Below are 21,533 nucleotides of genomic sequence, written 5' to 3' on the forward strand. Positions count from 1 at the left end.
GTAAGGAAGGGGAGGAAGGACTTGGACAATGAATTAAGGATCGCATCCTTACCGAGCTGCTCGTGCAGGGGAAAGCCCAGTTTACTTAGATGCTCAATCATTTCGATCACGTACAGTACATGATCAGTGACTGAGGCTCCATCCCTCATCCGAGCATTGAAAATGGCACAACTAGTTTTGTGCCTTTCAACATCGTCAGGCATGCCAAAAGAGTCGTTCAACATTTGAAGCATCTCCTGTGGCTGGGCGTTCTCGAACCTACGACTGAACTCATCATTCATTGCCGCCAGCATTATGCACCGGACGTTGGTGCGGTCGTTGAGCCACTTCTGGTAAGTATCTCAGACCGTCCCTCTAGCGTTCAAGGCTGGCTCCTCAGGTGCCGGATTCATTACTATATAAAGGATCCACTCATGCTCAAGGAAGATTTTTAATTTTCGATACCAGCTATCGAAATTAGATCCCATGAGCTTGTCATTATCTAATAATGATCGGAGTGACAGGGTAGTGGCCATAGCTACATAAAGAAAAACCAGACCTATATTAGTACATAAATTATAAATACTAAAGACTTGGACTTTAGTCTAAAATTTCTCTCAGTATTTTTACGAACTGGTAGCTTCAACCTCCAATTCGAGGAATTACTTTAATTTCTTAGTAGGTACTAGAATCCACACAGACTACACATGAGCCCAACTTTGGTTGGTCAACCAATGTGCATCTATGGATAGGTTCATAACCAGTTGTTTCTCTAAACAACTTCTAGTAATTGATTTTGCCCCAGAACCTAATCAATAGGCTTTGGCCTCCACTGAAAAGATCTGGTTAGGTCCAACCATTAACATGATTTGATTTGGTGAATCAGACCAATAAATGATCAAGCCCGACTTTGGTTGGCCAACCTAACCACCATCAGAAAGACTCAAACCAAATTATCATACTATGAATGATAATTCCATTAGTCAATAAGCACCGAGCCTTTGGGCCTCCAATGATTATTAAACTAATGGACTCATTATCACTCACTTAATGGGAGGCTATGACTTAGTTATCAATATAACTTAATCATTTTTAGGACCTAATAATTTTTAAGGATTTTATTAAAGAATCAAAGAGAAGAAAATATCCAGCCAATTTCAATCATTTCACTGACTTCACCAAGTCAGATTAAAAAGGATTTACTTAAAGCTGGCATTAGGAGCACCTAAATCAATCAAACTGATTTACCTAATGACATGGGTGAGCCCTAATCACCAAGTGATCTAATCAAAACTTAATTCACCAGGTTGGCCAGGTAAGTGAGATCAATGGTGGAGATAAGCCATTAACTCGTCAGAGATCAAATCACTGCGAGTAGCTCCCGCTTAAAAACCATTGGTCAAACTGCCAAACTTATCTTAGACACCAACCGGTTCATTAGTTTTAATTTGATCATCTTAGTAAATAGGGTTCCACCGCGTAGCCATGAATTAAGTCCATCTTGGTCTAGTTAAAGACATGGACCCATTCAACTATAACTATTGGAGTTGAGTCTAGAGTATCCTTGACCTAATCTAATTCAACTTTTGATTAAATTTGACCAATTACTCTAATTTAGTCCATTTCTTTAAGCTAACCTTAGGTCTAACCCAATTATGGACCTAATCCATCTAACCCGTTGACCCACAAGTTTATGCAATTGTCATAGGTCTTAATTCATAATTCTAGACCTACTAGACAACACTTAATTCTTTTAATTAAGTATTTGGATGGATGGGTTAGGGTTTGATATTTCGAAAATAAATTTTAAATTTGAAAAGTTTTATTTTCTGTTCACCAAATATGTTGACTCATTTCACAAATAGATCAGCACATTTCATAAATAGCAATCCTATTGCTAATTACATAACAGAAAATAACTCAATCAAAATAAATCATAAATATTCTTTTAGATCTAATCTAACACATTCATGATAAATTTCATAATTGAATCCTTACAATTAATTTCTTTCACTGCTTCATCTGCATGGGATATAATTGCAGCGGCACCCCTACCGCCATAGGAGACCCCATCGAATGGGAGGAGAGGGCCTTTAAACCCTACTTTTCTCCTATGACCGGACGGTCATGGCAACAAACCCAATTCGATTACTTGCTACTTGGATCAAGTATATCTTTGTATATCAATTTCAAAATTTAAATTTTAAATTTCAAATTTTAAATTTTGAATTTCAAATTTCAAACAAATTTCAAATTTCAAATTTTTGAATTTCAAATTTTGAATTTCAAATTTCAAATTTTAAATTTTGAATTTCAAATTTAAAATTTCAACCAAATTTCAAATTTCAAATTTTAAATTTTAAATTTCAAATTTTTGAATTTTGAATTTTGAATTTCAAATTTCAAAATTTAAAATTCAAATTTTGAATTTTAAATTTTTGAATTTTAAATTTTGAACAACTTTCAAAATTCAAATTTTAAATTTTAAATTTTAAATTTTAAATTTTAAATTTAAACTTTTAGATTACAACTTAATCTATGCATGCAAATATATATATCATATCTAAGAACCCGCTCTGATACAATTTGTGGGGAAATTCAGTGCAGGGGTAAAATGATGATTTTAAAACTTTTTAAAATTATGATTTTATAGTAAAAAAATATTAATTAATCTAATTAATTAATATAAATTTATCCTACACTAGGATCTAAATATGATATATAGCATGCATGCATTTAAATTTAAAATTTGAATTTGAACAATAAACACTTTATTGTAATGTGTTCAGAACACAATACCTTTGTGCGGGTAGTAGATCGCCGCAATCTGATCACTATCGGAAGAGTTTGATCATCGTGATGCAGTCACACAGCATATCTGGCCTCTGCAGATCATCCACACGAAGCTTCCGATCTGATCGACTCCTCACGAGTGCTAGCTCGTTGTAGAGCCCTTTTGATGGCCGATGCTGATCGAACTCCTTCGATCGATATCTGTCGATTCTTTGGATGCTCCAAATCATCAACAGATGTGCTTGAGAGGATGTTGAAGATCTCTCTAAGATTTTGTGGGCTCACGATACTCGTAGCTCACTTTTTCACTTTCCAAACCCCAGGCTAAAACTCTAGGGAACTCATCAGAAACCTTGCACCCATTTTTCTTTCTTTTCTTTCTTTTTCTCTTGGAAGGATATGGACTTCCTTCTCACGCACAAGACTTCTCACACCCCAAAATTTTTTTTCAAAAATCTTCTTCTTGCATGCCCCACTCTTCTCCTCCTTTTGTAACAACGTCAAACGTCTTATCCAAAAGAAAGGATAAAGATGAGTAATTGCACATTTGAATTCAAATCAAATTTTGAATTCAAATGGACACCAACTCATCCCTTATCCACTAAAGGTGTGAGGCATGGCTTAAATTATGCATGGAGTAATTTCATGAGAAACCTTTTCTCATGTAATAAATGGGGCATAAAAAAAAGGGATATGGCGTAAAGATTGATTGCCCATTCAAATTCAAACTTTATTTTGAATTTGAATGGCCAACCAATCATCCTTATCCATTCAAATGGCATATTAAAGTAGGGTGTGGAGAGGGCTTGACGTGAGGAAAAAATTTATAAGAAGTTCCTTCTCATGAATTCAAATGGGTGCAATGGAAGTGAGGTGGCGCATAGAGATTGGGTCAAGATGGTTTAATTATTTAAACCAACCTAATTGAACCAAATAAGTTAGGTCCAATTAGAATAATTTAAACTCAACTTAATTAGGCTTAATTAGGCTCAATAAAATTCTAATCAAATCAAAAATTGACTAAGCCCAACCTTTGATCAAATCAGGGACCAAACCATCTCGACGATTAGGTCAACTCTTAACCTAATCGGGTCAAATCCAACTGAATCCAATTCAATTGGACTTGATCCAAAAATAATTACTCAATCAAATTGAGTTAATTAATGATCAAATTACTAATTAAATCTCTCATAAATACTGAGTCCAAATTCGATGGGCAATCGGGCATCAGAATTCATCGATATGTAATCCTGATCGAAAAGTTCCAACCAGTGGGACTCTTGACCTCGATACCCATAATGTGTGGAACTCGTGATCAGAGAATCCTGATTCTCGATCACTGAGTCTCAAACATGTAGGATTCTACATCAGCCATTAGATCAGATAGAAACCTTTAATGTGTGTGACCCCGCAGGTTCAAACCTAAGCCGGTAGCATAGGATCCAATTCCTGTACTAATTGAAGTGACCATCTAGCAATGGTATCCAACAATCGGATAGGTCGAATGGTCGCAATCGCAACACTCAAAACCTACGTGAATATGGTTACTATATAATTCATCCTTTTGACCTCTGTGTTTAGGATGACTCAGGATTAAACTGTCAACCCTGATCAGATCATCCGAATCGTGCTCAACTCAAACAGTCCTGTGACTCCTCACAAGGACTACCCTGGCCAAGGTTTTGCTAAATTGAAACATGACTGTACATAGCTCCTAAACTGGAGTGGTCAATCCTATCTTGACACACACACCGACAAGTCAAGTACTTGACTACACCCAGCAGTCTTCCGTCACTGAATTAAAAATTCAGGTAGTCCAGTGCCTAAGTGCAGTGAGTTGCTTGCAAGTCACCATGGTGGTCTCAGGTTGGAGGGATATTTATACCCATATTCCATCGGAGCAAATCTTGACAGCAGAAATAGCTTCAGAGTCGGTCACATTCAGTGCAGATATACCCTTATATCTCACCTGTATGCCATACCAGTGTCTCCACACTCATTGGTTAAGAGGACAACCAACCTATATGGCACACAACGACCTATGCTTGATAAACGTTGTCGTCTTTGGTAACAATATATCATTTGATCACGAATAGATTTAAAGACTAAACGATAAATCCTCCTTTGTCGAGTCTAAATAGTCCTAAGGACTTCACCACAACATAGGAGTTCATTAGAAGATGAAATATTTTGTGATGAAAAATATCAAAATAATTTTTATTAATTCATAATTCATATACAAATACAAAAATGAGCACAACCATCAACAGACTGACGATTGGCTTTGGGACACTATTCCCAACAGTATCAGATCCTTACCCGAATTCGGACCGAATCTCGATTCGGATCCTGACCTAGACCCTGATCGGATCCTGACCTGAATCCCGACCTCAATCCGATCTGAATCATGACCTAGATTCGGATTGAATTTTGGATCGGATCCCAGATTGGATTTTGATCTGGATCTTAGATCGGATCCCAACCTAGATCCGAGATCAGATAGTTCATATGCGTTAAAAATTCACAGAATAATTTGACTAATTATAGTTAAAATATTAAATCATAATCACAATAAAACACAGAGATTAAACAAGCAAAAGCATTAAATTATAACAAGCAAAAGTATTAAATTATTTTTTAAAAATTAATATTTTATTAATATTTTAAAAATCTAACTATTTTCATTAGAAAAAAAATTTATTTTTAAATATTTTTAAAATATTTTAAAAATCATAATCCCCCCAGCTCGTCACCACCACCCCTCACCCCTTACGGCGCCCGTCCACCCCCCACCCATCGTGGCCCCCACCCCCCATCCTCCGTCGCCCCACCCCGTGTCACCCCCACCCCCTGGCCTGCTCTGATCATGCCCCCCACCACTCAGGGCCCCCACCCCCTGGTCCTCCACCTCACCCCGCGTCACCCTCACCCCCTAGCTCGCTCCGTCCGTGCCCCCCACCACCCGTAGCCCCCACCCCCTACCCCTCAATCCTTCGCCCCACCCCCTGGCCCGTCACCAGCACCCCCACCCCCCATGGCACCCCTCTGCCCCCCACCCCTTATGGCCCCCACCCCACCCCCCACCATCCCTCGTTGCCCCACCCCGCATCACCCCCACCGCCTGGCACGCTCCACTCGCACCCCCCACCGCTCGCAACCCCCACACACCCGTCCTCCACTCCACCCCGTGTCTCCCCCACCCCCTGGCCTGCTTCATCCACGCCCCCCACACCCCGTGGCACCTACCTCCCCATCCTCCACCCCACCCCACGTCACCCCCACCCCCTGGCCCGCTTTGCTCGCACCCCCCACTCCTCCCTTCCCCATGGAGCTAAAAAGAAAAAAAAAGGGTTTACCTCGCAGCAGCAGTGATGGTGACAATGGAGAGGAAGATCAATGGTAACAACGGTGATGATGGGGGCTTGCTCGCCAACAGGTGGAATCTCGGGAGGGGAGAGGAGAGGGTTTCATGGGAGAGGGAGAGGGTTTCGTGAGGTTTCATGGAGACAAAAGTGATCAGATGAGGGAGATTTTTAACGAACTTTGAGTGATGCAAAAAAAAATTTTGTCGCTAAAACAATTATTAGCGATGGAAATGACATTTCTATCGCTAATAATTCCTATCAAAAAAAAATCTCTCTAAAATTTTTTTTCTCTAAAAAAAAATAACAAAATAATTTTCAAAAAAATAATTTATGACATAACTAAAATTTTCATTGCTAATAAAAGTATTAGTGATGCAAAAGATATTTACATCGTAAATAATTAATATTTGTGATGCAAAAAATATATACATTATAAATAATCTGATATTTATTGTTTTAATTTTTTTTTTATTTTCATCGATTAGTTATAACAAAAATTTTATATCATAAATAATTTAATATTTATGATAAATTTTTTTTTTATCATAAATATAAATTATTTGCTACGATAAATTTTGTAGCAAATACTTTCATCATAAAATTTCTATTTTCTTGTAGTATAATTTTTTTATTTTCTCTAAATATGATATAATTTTAAAATTTAAAATTTATCTTCATCATTTATTATTTAAATAATTATCGTTAGAGTATTATCATAAAAGATCATCTCAATCTGATAGCCCTATTTATGTCAATCAATAAAATTTAATTTCAATAATCACGAATGATCGTATGATGATCTGATAGATAGAGACCACCGATAGATTTAAAAACTTACAATGATGATCTTGATAATATTTATAGCATACTATCAAAATTTTATTTCAATCGGACATCATTATTATGATCAATTTAGTACAAGATGATTTGAACTATTAAATAAAAATGAGTGATCAAAAGGCCAAACGACGTCTGATTATAAGATGATTTTTTTAGATAAATGATCTTTGCTACTACTTTGATCGTTTATATGGTGGTGATCGTAAAATTCAAACTACACATATATAAACCATCCAAAACTATATATCTCTTGATACTCATTCTTAAAGTCCTTAAGTAATTATACTTATACTTTTGTAAAATTTACTTAATATAGATGGTTTATATATGCACCATTTGTATTTTATGATCACTACCATATAAATGATTAAAGTAGTAGCAAAGATCATTTATCTAAAAAATCATCTTATAATTAGATGTCATTTGGTCTTTTGATAACTTATTTTTTATTTAATGGTCTAAATCATTTCATACTAAATTAATCATGATAATGATGTCCAATTGAAGTGAAATTTTGATAGGATGCTATAAATATCATCAAAATTATCATTATAAATTTTTAGATTTATCGATGATCTCTATCTATCAGATCATCACACGATCATTCGTGACCATCAAAATCAAATTTTATTGATCGACATAGCTAGGGCTATCGGATGGAGACGATCTTTTGGGATGATATTCTAACAATCATTATTTAGAAATGAACAGCGAAGATAGATTTCAAATTCTAAAATTATATTATATTAAAAAAAAATAAAAAAAATTATATTCAATTATAAAATTTATTTACGATCAAATTTTTGGTTATAAAATATTAAAAAAAATTATGATTAAAAAATCAATCATAAAATATTTGAATTATTTTTTTAATTTATAAAATATTTATGTCATAAATAGTTTGATATTTATTTTTTTTTTAATTTTTAATTTTCATCAATTATTCATGAAGGAATTTTGTGTCACAAATAATTCAATATTTATGATGCAAAATCTATTTTGCATCATAAATATGAATTATTTTTGACATATATTTTTACACCATCAATAACCTAATATTTATTTTTTAAAATTTTTTATTTTTTATCAATTATTTATGATGGAAATTTTGCATCACATATAATTCAAGATTTGCGACATAAAATTAATTTTACATCATAAATACTAATTATTTATGATAAATAAATTTATGTCATAAATAATTTGATATTTATTTAAAAAATTTCTTTTTTTATTATTTATGATAAAAATTTTATATTATAAATAATTCAATATTTGCAACATAAAATCTATTATTCATCATAAATACAAATCATGTATGATGAATAAATTTATGTCATAAATAATCTACTATTTATTTTTAAAAAATTTTTAATTTTCATCGATTATGTACGATAAAAATTTTGCATCATAAATAATCCAATATTTAAGATGAAAATTTATTTTGCATCACAAATACTAGTTATTTGCAATGAAATTTTGCATCATAAATAATTCAATATTTGTGATGAAAAATTTATTTTACATCACAAATATGAATTTTTTGTGGCATAAATTTTTTGCATCACAAATAATTTGATATTTTTTAAAAAAAGTTGATTTTCATCGATTAGTTACAATGAAAATTTTATGATGCAAATAATTTAATATTTATGATGCAAAAATTATTTTGCAACATAAACACCAATTATTTATGATGAATAAATTTTTATCATAAATTATCTACTATTTATTTTTTTAATTTTTGATTTTCATCAATTATTTATGCCATAAATTTTATATCATAAATAATCCAATATTTATGATGAAAAATTTATTTTACATCATGAATACAATTTATTTGTGATGTAAAATTTTATGTCATAAATAATCTAATATTTATTTTTTTAAAATTTTTGATTTTCATTAATTAGTTATGGTGAAAATTTTACGTCATAAATAATTCAATATTTATGATACAAAATTTATTTTATATCTTGTTGGGTATAAAATACCCCCCAGCCGAAGTTCGTGACAGGAGTGACCCTCCGGGGATCCTACCGACTTCCGACCTCCGACGACATCTCTCCGAACCTCTCTGGCGGCCAAGCCTCTGCAACACTCCCAAGTTTTGCCGACGGATAAGCCCCCACCAGCGTCGATCGGATTCTTCACGACGGACGGACTCCTATGGGAGCCGGACTTCATCCCTGACTCCGGCTGCAGGAAGACTTCGTCCGGACTCCTACGGGAGCCGGACTTCGCTTCCAACTTCAATTGCAGGTAAACTTCGTCCGGACTCCTACGGGAGCCGGACCTCATCCCCGACTCCGGCTGCAGGAAGACTTCATCCCGACTCCTACAGGAGCCGGACTTCGCCCCCAACTTCAATTGCAGGTAGACTTCGCCCGGACTCCTACGGGAGCCAGACCTCGTCCCTGACTCTAGCTGCAGGAAGACTTCACCTGGACTCCTACGAGAGCCGAACTTCGCCCCTGACTTCAATTACAGGTAGACTTCATCCGGACTCCTACGGGAGCCGGACTTTGCCCCCAACTTCAATTGCAGGTAGACTTCACCCGGACTCCTACGGGAGCCGGACCTCATCCCCGACTCTGACTGCAGGAAGACTTCGCTCGGACTCCTACGGGAGCCGGACTTCGCCCCCGACTTCAATTACAGGTAGACTTCGTTCGGACTCCTACGGGAGCCGGACTTCGCCCCCAACTTCAATTGCAGGAAGACATCGCCCGGACTCCTACGGGAGTCGGACTTCATCCCCGACTCCGACTGCAGGAAGACTTCGTCCGGACTCCTACGGGAGCCGGACTTCGCCCCTGACTTCAATTACAGGTAGACTTCGTCCGGACTCCTACGGGAGCCGGACTTCGCCCCCAACTTCAATTGCAGGAAGACTTCACCCGGACTCCTACAGGTGTCGGACTTCATCCCCGACTCCGGCTACAGGAAGACTTCGTCCGGACTCCTACAGGAGCCGGACTTCGCCCCCGACTTCAATTACAGGTAGACTTCGTCCGGACTCCTACGGGAGCCAGACTTCGCCCCCAACTTCAATTGCAGAAAGACTTCGCCCAAACTCCTACGGGAGTCAGACTTCGTCCCCGACTCCGGCTGCAGGAAGACTTCGTCCGGACTCCTACGGGAGCCGGACTTCGCCCCTAACTTCAATTGCAGGAAGACTTCGCCTGGACTCCTACGGGAGCCGGACTTCATCCCCGACTCCGACTACAGGTAGACTTCGTTCGGACTCCTACGGGAGTCGGACTTCGCCCCCAACTTCAATTGCAGGAAGACTTCGCCCGGACTCCTACAGGAGCCAGACTTCGTCTCCAACTCCGACTGTAGGAAGACTTCATCCGGACTCCTACGGGAGTCAGACTTCGCCCCTGACTTCAATTACAGGTAGACTTCATCCGGACTCCTATGGGAGCCAGACTTCTCCCCCAGCTTCAATTGCAGGTGGACTTCGCCCGGACTCCTACGGGAGCCAGACCTCGTCCCCGACTCCGACTGCAGGAAGACTTCATCCGGACTCCTACGGGAGCCAGACTTCATCCCCGACTTCGACTGCAGGAAGACTTCATCCAGACTCCTACGGGAGTTGGACTCCGAGCTCCTACCGCAAGCGATCCACTCTGAGTTTTCGCTGCAAACGATCTACTTCAAAATTCTACCACGAGCGGTCCGTACCGGATTCCCACCGTAAGCCTTCACCCAAGCTTCCATTATGGATGAATTCCTTTCGGATTTCTGTTGCAGACAGGCCTTGGTCGAGACTCCTCGACAAATGATCCCCATCCGGGCTTCTACGGAGATCGGACTCCAACTGAACTTCGGCCAACAGGCCTGGACCCCCTGGCAGGCCGCAGTAACGGCCACGACTCTGCTCCACTTCCTGTAACAGATTTCGTACGGCTCCATCACCTCCTGGCAGGCTGCAGTAACGGCCACGACTCTGCTCCACTTCCTGCAACAGATTCTGCACGGCTCCATCACTCCCTGGCAGGCCGCAGTAACGGCCATGACTCTGCTCCACTTCCTGCGATGGATTTCGTGCGGCTCCATGACTCCCTGACGGACCGCAATAATGGCCATGATCCTGCTCCACTTCCTGCGACAGATACCGCGCAGTTTCTTTACCCTCTGGCAAGTCGCGACAACGGATGTCACTCCACTCCCCACAACAGACTCCACGTGGCATGTCCCGGTGATGGCCACGATTCCGCTCCACTACTCTTCGCAACAAACTCCTCCTGACTCTGGGCAACCCACTGCCAGACGGTTATAAACATCGCTATCAATCTGTTGCCCCCTTCGCCTATAAAAGGGGGACCCCAGATACGTTATTCTCTAAGCTCTACTTTCTTTCCCAAAACTCTGCTAAAATTTCTGTTCGAGCACTCCATTCTTGTTGAGGCAGAGAACTAACTTGAGCATCGGAGGGTCTTGCCGGAGCAACTCCAACTCTGGTTTAGACTTTTTTTGCAGGTCCTGACGGTGACCGCGACTCCCTCAACTCCAGCTTCTCCGATGCAGGTGGATTTTTGCACCAACAGGATTGGCGCTAGAGGAAGGAGTGCGAACCTTCACAGTACCCTTGTTCTTAAAGGAGCGCTCAACGGGACCGCCTCTGGTCATCTTTTTCGGCATCCTCTCCACCTTCCCCCACTAGGTCTTCGCTCGATGTCTCCCCGCAAAGCATCCACGCGGCGATCCACGGCCAGATCTCAGGCTCCAGCCTCACCCCTAGTTTTCCAGCCTCCTCCTCCTCCGGTAACGACGGTTGGCGCGGAGCAATTCGACCTACTGGTGCAGCAGGTCAGAGGCCTTACTGAAGCTGTGCAGGCCATACAATAACAGCAGCAGCCGCAGGCATCGGTGCGATCGGAGAGAGCATCATCGAAACACCAAAATCCGACGGTAGGACGAGCCACTTGGGCCAGCCGCCCCGTCTTTCTCGGAAAGATGAATCTGAGGGTGGAGAGCCCTCAGTCAGATCATGATTCTACCCTTGGAAGATCTCTACCTCCATTCTGCTAGAAGACCCTTGAGACACGTAGTCGAGAGGATTTTCTGGACCGGAGGCTCCAGGAGATGAACCGACAGATTGAAGAACTCCACCATGCTCCCCCCACTTATGGTGAGGACATTTGTACTGACCCTCCCTTTTCTCAAATGATCATGCAGGAACCGATCCCGCCGAACTTCAAACTCCCCTAATTTGAAAGCTACGATGGGACTTCGGACCCAGTTGACCACCTGGAGGCCTTCCGGATAATGATGCTGCTTCATGGTGCGCCCGATGCCATTCTATGCCGAGCCTTCCCATCCACCTTGAAGGGAGCGGCGAGAAACTGATACTCGGCGCTGAACTCGGGTGCCATCTTTTCTTTTGATCAGATGAGCCACCAGTTTGTGGCTCATTTTGTCAGTAGTCGGCATCCCCGGAAGGGTTCGGAGTCCCTCATCAACATCAAGCAGAGGGAGGGAGAGTCCATACGGGCCTACATCAACCATTTCAATGTCACCGTGTTGGAGGTCCGGAACTTGGACCAATCGATAGCGATGGCCATCCTAAAGGGCGGCCTTCAGAAGAACGACCTTTTATTCTCCCTAGAAAAGAAGTACCCCAGGGATTTTGCTGACCTGTTGGCTCGGGCTGAAGGGTACGCCCGAGCGGAAGAAGCCTTCAAAATGAAGGATGAGGAGACCGTGAGAGAGCGACAGGCGGGAGACTCGAGTAAGCCCGCAGTCGAAAAAGGGTCGAGAGAGGCTCGACCACGTTCTCGAACTCCTCCCGGGCACAAGCGCATCCAGACTCCTCTCCGAGCACGCAGGCAGGGAAGCCCAAAGCATCGGGCTCGGTGGGGCTCTTCCCCAGGAAGATTTCGCAGCTATGCCCCCCTCAACGCATCGAAAACCCAGGTGCTGATGGAGGTCAGAGAGCAGCTCCCAAGGCCAGAGAGATTGTGCACGCACCTCGAGAAGCACAATCCCAACAAGTTCTGCCTCTACCATCGTGTCCATGGCCACGACACGGAGGAATGCATCCAGCTCCGAGATGAGATCGAGGAGCTCATCCGATGAGGTCGACTCGATAGGTTCATACGGCACCGACCTGAGGGTAGAGAAGATCGGCTAAGGGCCCTGCCGCAGCTTGAGCCACCAAGGAGGGAAGAGCAGCTCGGGGATCGGTCTCCAATTGGGATCATCAACTCCGTCTCTGGAGGACCTTGACAGGAAGCAGACCTTCCACGGCCCTGGGATTTGAAAACTTGTAAATGTATAACGAACGACCCTACTTTAAATCAAGATTCCTTTCAGATCTGCACATCTTTTCCTTTCTGGCATGGACTTGTAACGACAGGGGACGACCCCTTCGGACAATGAAAACAAACCCTAATGTGGACAAAGTCGAAGGCTCGGTTACCCTTAGACTGGATGGGGGGAGAGGCCAAACAGTGTCCATATGTGCCCCCACAGCCATGTTAGGGACAGGAGGAGAACCTCGTCCTAACATGAGCAAAGTCGAAGGCCCGGTTACCCTTAGATCGGATGGGGGGAGAGGCCAAACAGCATCCATATGCACCCCCACAGCCATGTTAGGGACAGGAGGAGAACCTCGCCCTAACATGAGCAAAGTCGAAGGCCTGGTTCTCCTTAGACCGGATGGGGGGAGAGGCCAAACAGCGCCCATATGTGCCCCCACAGCCATATTAGGGACAGGAGGAGAACCTCGCCCTAACATGAGCAAAGTCGAAGGCCCGATTCTCCTTAGGTCGGATGGAGAGAGAGGCCAAACAGCACCCATATGCACCCCCACAGCCATGTTAGGGACAGGAGGAGGACCTCGCCCTAACATGAGCAAAGTCGAAGGCCCGGTTACACTCAGATCGGATGGGGGGAAAGGCCCCGCAGCGCCCGTATGCGCCCCCATAGCCCTATTAGTGACAAGAAGAGGACCTCATCCTAATCTGAGCTAAAATCAATTATGTCAGAAATAGGGGAAGAACCCCATCCTGACGCCAGTCAAGATCTGGTCATTTAAGACCAGATAGGAAGAAGGAAACTTTTCCAGCGACCCCTTCGCGCTCCCGCGACCCCACCAAGAGCAGAGGGAAAACCCTCACTCGAAAAAAGAAAAAGAAAAAGGAGAGGGGAGTTAAAAAGGAAAGCGACGGACTGCATCAGCGACGAATGGAAAACGAATTGCATCAAAGATGCAAGGAACCTCGTCTCAACAAGGATCGGGGTTCTTATCAAAATCTCCGACCTTCGAGAAAGCTCTAAACACGAGCCAGAGATAAGGTAGCTTCCTCAGGGCGACGATAAGCCTGGACATCCAAGCTTGAACTCCGAAAGGAGGCATCAAACCCGAGTGGTCCCAGACAAATCAGTGGCCATAAACAGAAGGACGGGTCAATGCGATGGCGATCGGGTACTTCCGAACAGCATCGATATCGGACAATGCAAAAGCCAAAAAAAGCTTGGCAAATGATAATTCAACACATGAGTAAAAGAGGTAACGGAGAATTCCCTTTTCATTAATTAAGTATACATTACAGAGCCCTTGAGGCTGAAGAAGAAAGATGACAAGACAAGCAAGCCGATGCGGCGATGACCAAGAACCTCCAGACGACATCGGCATCAAAAAGAAAAAGAAAAGCAACAACGCCAACAAACAAACAAGTGGCAAAAGAAGATACATAGGAGGATGAAAGACAAAAAGAGCCCTAAGGGGGCCCGACTTCTCCCGACTTCAGACTTTCGGCTTCGATCCTCATCAGGGAGTGCCTTAAGCTTTCGACTTCTCCTTCCAATTCCTTCTCTCTCATTAGCATCTCCATATATCTCCGATGAAGTCGCTGGCTTTCGTTCTCCACCTCTCGATGCCTCTTTCTCAGGATCTCGAATTCTGCCTCCGTATCCTTGACTGCCCGCTGCTCGTACACCAGCTGGATCTTCAATTGCTGCAGTTCGACCTTCCCCTCCCCAAGGGCGACGGATAGCTCTTCTACGGTTCTTCTCAGAGATTGGAGTTCGTCGGGACCCTGAACGAGAGCAAACTGAGCCCCTTCAGCCAGCTGCCTTTGAAGGCAGGCAACCTCGTCGGTCGCCATCCTGAGCTTCCCCCTGTATTCATCCACTTACCTGCACCAGCCGGCACGATACGCATCATAGCTCACCTCGGCATCCTGGAGCTGTTGCTGAAGGTCGGAGACCTTCTTCGACCATTCCCGATCGCTGTCAGCCCGAGTCGGAAGCCAGGATGAGCTTCCTTCCAACTGGCTAATCCTCTCCTGTGCGACCAACAGCTCCACTCTGAGAGAACTGATCTTGGCAGCTTGAGCCCAAGATCGGTCGCTGGTGCGCTTCTTGTGTTCCTCGAGCTCCTTCTCAAAGTTCACTTTCCTCTGGCTGTACTCCATGATCCCCTTCACGTGGAGGTTCCAAAAGTGGGTGGCCTCTGCGGTGGCTTCAGAGTGGCTCTCCCTCAACTTGCGAAGCTCGCCATCCATCTCCTTCGACCTTTTTGTTAAATGATGAACTTTCCTCTTCAGGCATTGGATTGTGGACTTCAAGGGAATCTCCTATGGCAGAGGAAGCACTTCGACAGGACACTGCCATCGAGAGACAAAAGCATCAAGGCGCATCTCATTACATAAAGCAAAATAAAAAAAAAGGAGAGCAGAGTGGAGAAGCCCTCCAAAAGGAGAAATCCAATTTTATTGATTGAATGTTTCTTAAAGACAAGAGGGAAAAAAAAATTATAATAAAAGAAAAATACAAAGTTAGAGGTCTCAGACCTCTGAAGTAGGAGTTGGGAAGCTTGGTGTCCCCGGAAGGGGGGCTGCGGTGGCTGTAGCAGTGGGAGAGAGACTGGCTTCATCTTCAGATGCCTCGCCCCAGAAGCTAAGATCGAGCTCGGGAAATTTTCTAACCACCTTCTCCTAGCAGAGCTTGAATCCTTTGATGAATGCCTCTTGGCCAAACTTGACGTTCAAGTCTCTCATCTCCGCAGAGGCCTTGAACTCCTCCACCACTCGAACCCTGACCTCCGAGACCAGGACCGGGATCTGCTCTGCCAAATTCGCGACCTCGGCCTCCGCCTTCCTCACCATCTCTTCCGAGGTCTGCTTCTCTTTCTCTAGAGCCTGCTTTTCTTTCTTCAAGACCTCTTAAAGGGTGACTACTTCGGCTGCCTTTTCTTTGAGGCGAGCGACCTCGGCCCGACGACTCTCCTCCGCCTGAATGGTGTCCCTCCTCGCCCGGTTCATAGCCTCGATATTGGCAAGGAGCTGGTGCCCGATCTGTAAGGGCGGCTAGGAGGTCAGAATGAAGGTTGAGAAGCTAATTAAATGAAGGAGTGAGGAGAAGGGGGAAGGTGAATCTGTTTACCTCAAGAAAGGACCCTAGGGAGTCCCAAACCCGCTGTTCGGGATCGACGCGATCAATCCTCTGGACGACCTCAGGCAGGATACAGCCATCAATCAGCCACTTTATCAAGTCCCTATCATTGAAGGGATTCTCCCCTGACTCTTCTTCAGAACCGTGGGACTCTTCGATGATGGCCCGGTGGCTACTCACCCTGTGGGCCACCGACTTCCTTCTCCTCCCCCTCTCGACCCTGGATGCCTCCACAAAACGGACCCCCGAAACGGGAACCTCAGTGGGGGGACTCCTTGAAGAAGCTCGGGGAGCCAGAGGTTCGGCGTCTGAAGGAACGTCGACTGCGAAGGCCGTCTGGGCAGACATGGCCGAGCTCGTCTCCTCCGTTCTAGCCTTCTTTGCCGATCCGGAGGCCGTAGCGCCTTTCCTTTTGTGGGCCTTGAGACCCCTGGTGAGCATCCGTGCTGCTTCGGCGTCCATTCCTAAAAAAAAAAAAAAAGAGAAAAGGGAAAAGATCAGTGATGGGGTGAAAAAGGAAGAAGTGGTATGCAAAAAAAAAAAAGAAGAGAAGAGCAAAAAAAAAAAAAGAGAAAAGGAAAGATGGGATACTCGCAGGATCCAGGGGACTCAGGCCGATGTTGAACAAAAACTGCTCCTTCAGAAGGTTGGGAAGGGAAGAAGCCGAATAACCAAGAAGCCTCCGGGCGGCCTGAAGGTCATCCTTCCCCAGGCTAGGAGCCCGGCGGATAGAGTCCCTCAGGGAGCCCCAAGGGGGCAATCCCAGCCTCAAGGTCGGGCAGTGGACAAAAAGGTACTTCCCCTTCCAGTTATGGATTGAAGAGGGAGCACCTTTCAGCAACCCCTTCTTGCCAAACTGGGAGGAAAAATACCACCAGTTCTTTGTCGAGGGTTGATGCTTGAAGGTGTAAAAGTGCCTAAACAAAGAAAGAGATGGCTGAACTTCGACTACATGGCAAAGGGAGAGGAATCCTATCAAAAACCTGAAGGAATTCGATGCTACTGAAGCTAAAGAAATATCTAAGAAATGGAAAAGGGCGATGAAAAAGGGCAGAAGCAGAAGCCAGAGTCCGGTGCGAAAGGCCTCCTGATACAGGCAGAAACGACCGGATGGGGGGTACTAGCCCGATCGGAGGGATCAGGAAGCTCCAGATCATACTCCAGAGGAACTCCATATTGAACCCTTATCAGTAGAAGTTCGTCCGGAGTCAGAGAATAAGGAATGGCATCTGACGCAAAAGTCGTGCGAGGCCCGGCCCTAGATGTGGGTTCGTCTACAGTGTGGAGGTTCTGGGGGGCCGAGGCGGATGAACTCCTGGAACCACTAGAGGCGGAGGTGTCGGAGGACATTTCAAACAAAGACCCTAAAGATCCTGGAGAAATCAGGCGGGACAAGAGGTGAAAGGTTTGTGGGGGACCAAATCAGAGGAAGGCGGTAGAAAAAAAATGGAGGAAAAAGGGCCCCTAGGTGGCAAGAAGAGAAATGAAAGTTTCGAGACTAACCTAGATCGCTCCGAAGGATGCAAAGGGGCGAGGACAGGGATGACTCGAAGAACGCCTAGGGCCAAGGTGGATGCCAAAGAGGGTCAGAGCTCTCGGAGAGAAGGCAGACACCGACAGAACTCTCAGACAGAATGAGACTCCTGAAGGCGGAAAGGCGGGTTTAAATAGACCTTGGGATCCATTGCTATAATGATCGCGGATCTCCCCAGGCCGACCCACGCTCGCCACGTGTCCCACTCGCCACCGCAGGCGGCTAAAAGTGGTTGACAGCTGACAGAGCCATTACTGCACCGTGCCTGGGCCAATGTACCAGTGAGAATTCTGAAAGGTCCCTTCAGATCGCCCCGATTTGAAAAGACTCTGGCACGCGCGCATTTAATGCCAGAATATATGAGGGCGATCGTGCACAGGATTCAAGGGGACAACTTTGGCTGTGAAAATTTCTCTATACTTCCTTCATTTGAAACTCGAACTTGAAAGTAGGGGGACTGGTGTTGGGTATAAAATACCCCCCAGTCGAAGTTCATGACAGGAGTGACCCTCTGGGGATCCTAGCGACTTCCGACCTCCGACGACATCTCTCCGAACCTCTCTGGCGACCGAGCCTCCACAACACTCCCAAGTTTTGCCGACGGATAAGCCTCCACCAGCGTCGATCGGATTCTTTGCGACGGACAGACTCCTACGGTAGCCGGACTTCGTCCTCGACTCCGACTGCAGGAAGACTTCATCCGGACTCCTACGGGAGCCGGACTTTGCCCCCAACTTTAATTACAGGTAGACTTCGCTCAGACTCCTACGGGAGTCGGACCTTATCCCCGACTCTGGCTACAGGAAGACTTCGTCCGAACTCCTACGGGAGCCGGACTTCGCCTCCAACTTCAATTGCAGGTAGACTTCGCCCGGACTCCTACGGGAGCCGGACCTCGTCCCCAACTCCGGCTGCAGGAAGACTTCGCCTGGACTTCTACGGGAGCCGGACTTCGCCCCCGACTTCAATTACAGGTAGACTTCGTCCGGACTCTTATGGGAGCCAGACTTCGCCCCCAACTTCAATTGCAGGTAGACTTCGCCCAGACTCCTACGGGAGTCAGACCTCGTCCCCGACTCCGGCTGCAGAAAGACTTCGCTCGGACTCCTACGGGAGCCAGACTTCGCCCCCGACTTCAATTGCAGGTAGACTTCGCCCGGACTCCTACAGGAGCCGGACTTCATCCCCAACTCCGACTGCAGGAAGACTTCGTCCGGACTCCTACAGGAGCCGGACTTCACCCCCGACTCCGACTGCTCCTACAGGAGCCGGACTTCATCCCCGACTCCGACTGCAGGAAGACTTCGTCCGGACTCCTACGGGAGCCGGACTTCACCCCCAACTTCAATTACAGGTAGACTTCGTCCGGACTCCTACGGGAGCCGGACTTCGTCCCCAACTTCAATTATAGGAAGACTTCGCCCGGACTCCTATGGGAGCCGGACTTCGTCCCCGACTCCAGCTGCAAGAAGACTTCGTTCGGACTCCTACGGGAGCCAGACTTCGCCCCCGACTTCAATTACAGGTAGACTTCGTCCGGACTCCTACGGGAGCTGAACTTCGCCCCCAGCTTCAATTGCAGGTAGACTTCGCCCTGACTCCTATGGGAGCCAGACTTCACCCCCAACTTCAATTGCAGAAAGATTTCGCCCGGACTCCTATGGGAGCCGGACTTCATCCCCGACTCCGGCTGCAGGAAGACTTCGTCTGGACTCCTACGGGAGCCAGACTTCGCCCCCAACTTCAATTGCAGGAAGACTTCGCTCGGACTCCTACGGGAGCTGGACTTCATCCCCGACTCTGGCTGCAGGTAGACTTCGTCCGGACTCCTACGGGAGCCGGACTTCGCCCCCAACTTCAATTGCAGGAAAACTTCGCCCGAACTCCTACAGGAGCCAGACTTCGTCCCCGACTCCAGCTATAGAAAGACTTCGTCCAGACTCCTACGGGAGCCGGACTTCACCCCCGACTTCAATTATAGGTAGACTTCGTCCGGACTCCTACGGGAGTCGGACTTCGCCCCTAGCTTCAATTGCAGGTGGACTTCGCCCGGACTCCTACGGGAGCCGGACCTTGTCCCCGACTCCGGCTGTAGGAAGACTTCGTCCGGACTCCTACGGGAGCCAGACTTCGTCTCCGACTTCGACTGCAGGAAGACTTCATCTGGATTCTACGGGAGCCGGACTCTGAGCTCCTACCGCAAGCGACCCACTCTGAGTTTTCGCTGCAAATGATCTACTTCAAAATTCTACCACGAGCGGTCCGTGCCGGATTCCCACCGTAAGCCTTCACCCAAGCTTCCATTATGGATGAATTCCTTTTGGATTTCTGTTGCAGACAGGCCTTGGCCGAGACTCCTCGACAAATGATCCCCATCCGGGCTTCTACGGAGATCAGACTCTAACCGAACTTCGACCGACAGGCCTGGAACCCCTGGCAGGCCGCAGTAACGGCCACGACTCTGCTCCACTTCCTGCAATAGATTCCACGTGGCTCCATCACCCCCTGGCAGGCCATAGTAACGGCCACGACTCTGCTCCACTTTCTGTGATGGATTCCGTGCGGCTCCATCACTCCCTGACGGACCACAATAATGGCCATGATCCTGCTCCACTTCTTGCGACGGATACCGCACGGTTCCTCCACCCTCTGGCAAGTCGCGACAACGGACGTCTCTCCACTCCCCGCAACAGACTCCACGTGGCATGTCCCGATGATGGCCACGATTCCGCTCCACTACTCTTCGCAACAAACTCCTCCTGACCCTGGGCAACCCACTGCCAGACGGTTATAAACATCGCTATCAGTCTGTTGCCCCCTCTGTCTATAAAAAGGAGATCCCAGATACGTTATTCTCTAAGCTCTACTTTCTATCCCAAAATTCTGCTAAAATTTCCATTCGAGCACTCCATCTTGTTGAGGCAGAGAACTGACTTGAGCGTCAGAGGATCTTGCCGGAGCAACCCCAACTCTGGTTTGGACTTCTTTTGTAGGTCCCAACGGCGACCGCGACTCCCTCAACTCCAGCTTCTCCGACGCAGGTGGATTTTTGCACCAACATGTCTTAAATACTAGTTATTTGTGATGTAAAAATTTACATCATAAATAATCTGCTATTTATTTTTTAAAAAAATTTTAATTTTTGATGATTATTTATAATAAAAATTTTACATCATAAATAATCTAATATTTATGATGAAAAATCAATTTTACATCACAGATAACTAGTATTTGTGATGCAAAAAATTTACATCAAAATTAATCGATAAATTTTTTTTTATATTTATAATTTTTATCGATTATTTACGATGAAAATTTATGTCACAAATAATTTAATATTTATGATGGAACTACTTTTGTGTCACAAATTGAATTATTTATGAGAAAAATATTGTATCGTAAATAATTCTTTGATGGCTAATTTTTTCTCTCCTTTAGATCTCACAGACTCTCCAAAGATGAAGGAGAAGTGGAGGAAGAAAAGGTAAAGGAAGAAAGAAATAAGAGAAATCCTTTCTTACCCTTTATTTTCTCTCTTTCCAAAATCCTAAAGCTAGAAACCCTAGATCTCTCACCACGCCACAAGAGGAGTCGCCACTCCTCTATTTCACTCA

This window comes from Elaeis guineensis, chromosome 2, assembly GCF_000442705.2.
Source record: "Elaeis guineensis isolate ETL-2024a chromosome 2, EG11, whole genome shotgun sequence".
Lineage (NCBI taxonomy): Eukaryota > Viridiplantae > Streptophyta > Magnoliopsida > Arecales > Arecaceae > Elaeis > Elaeis guineensis.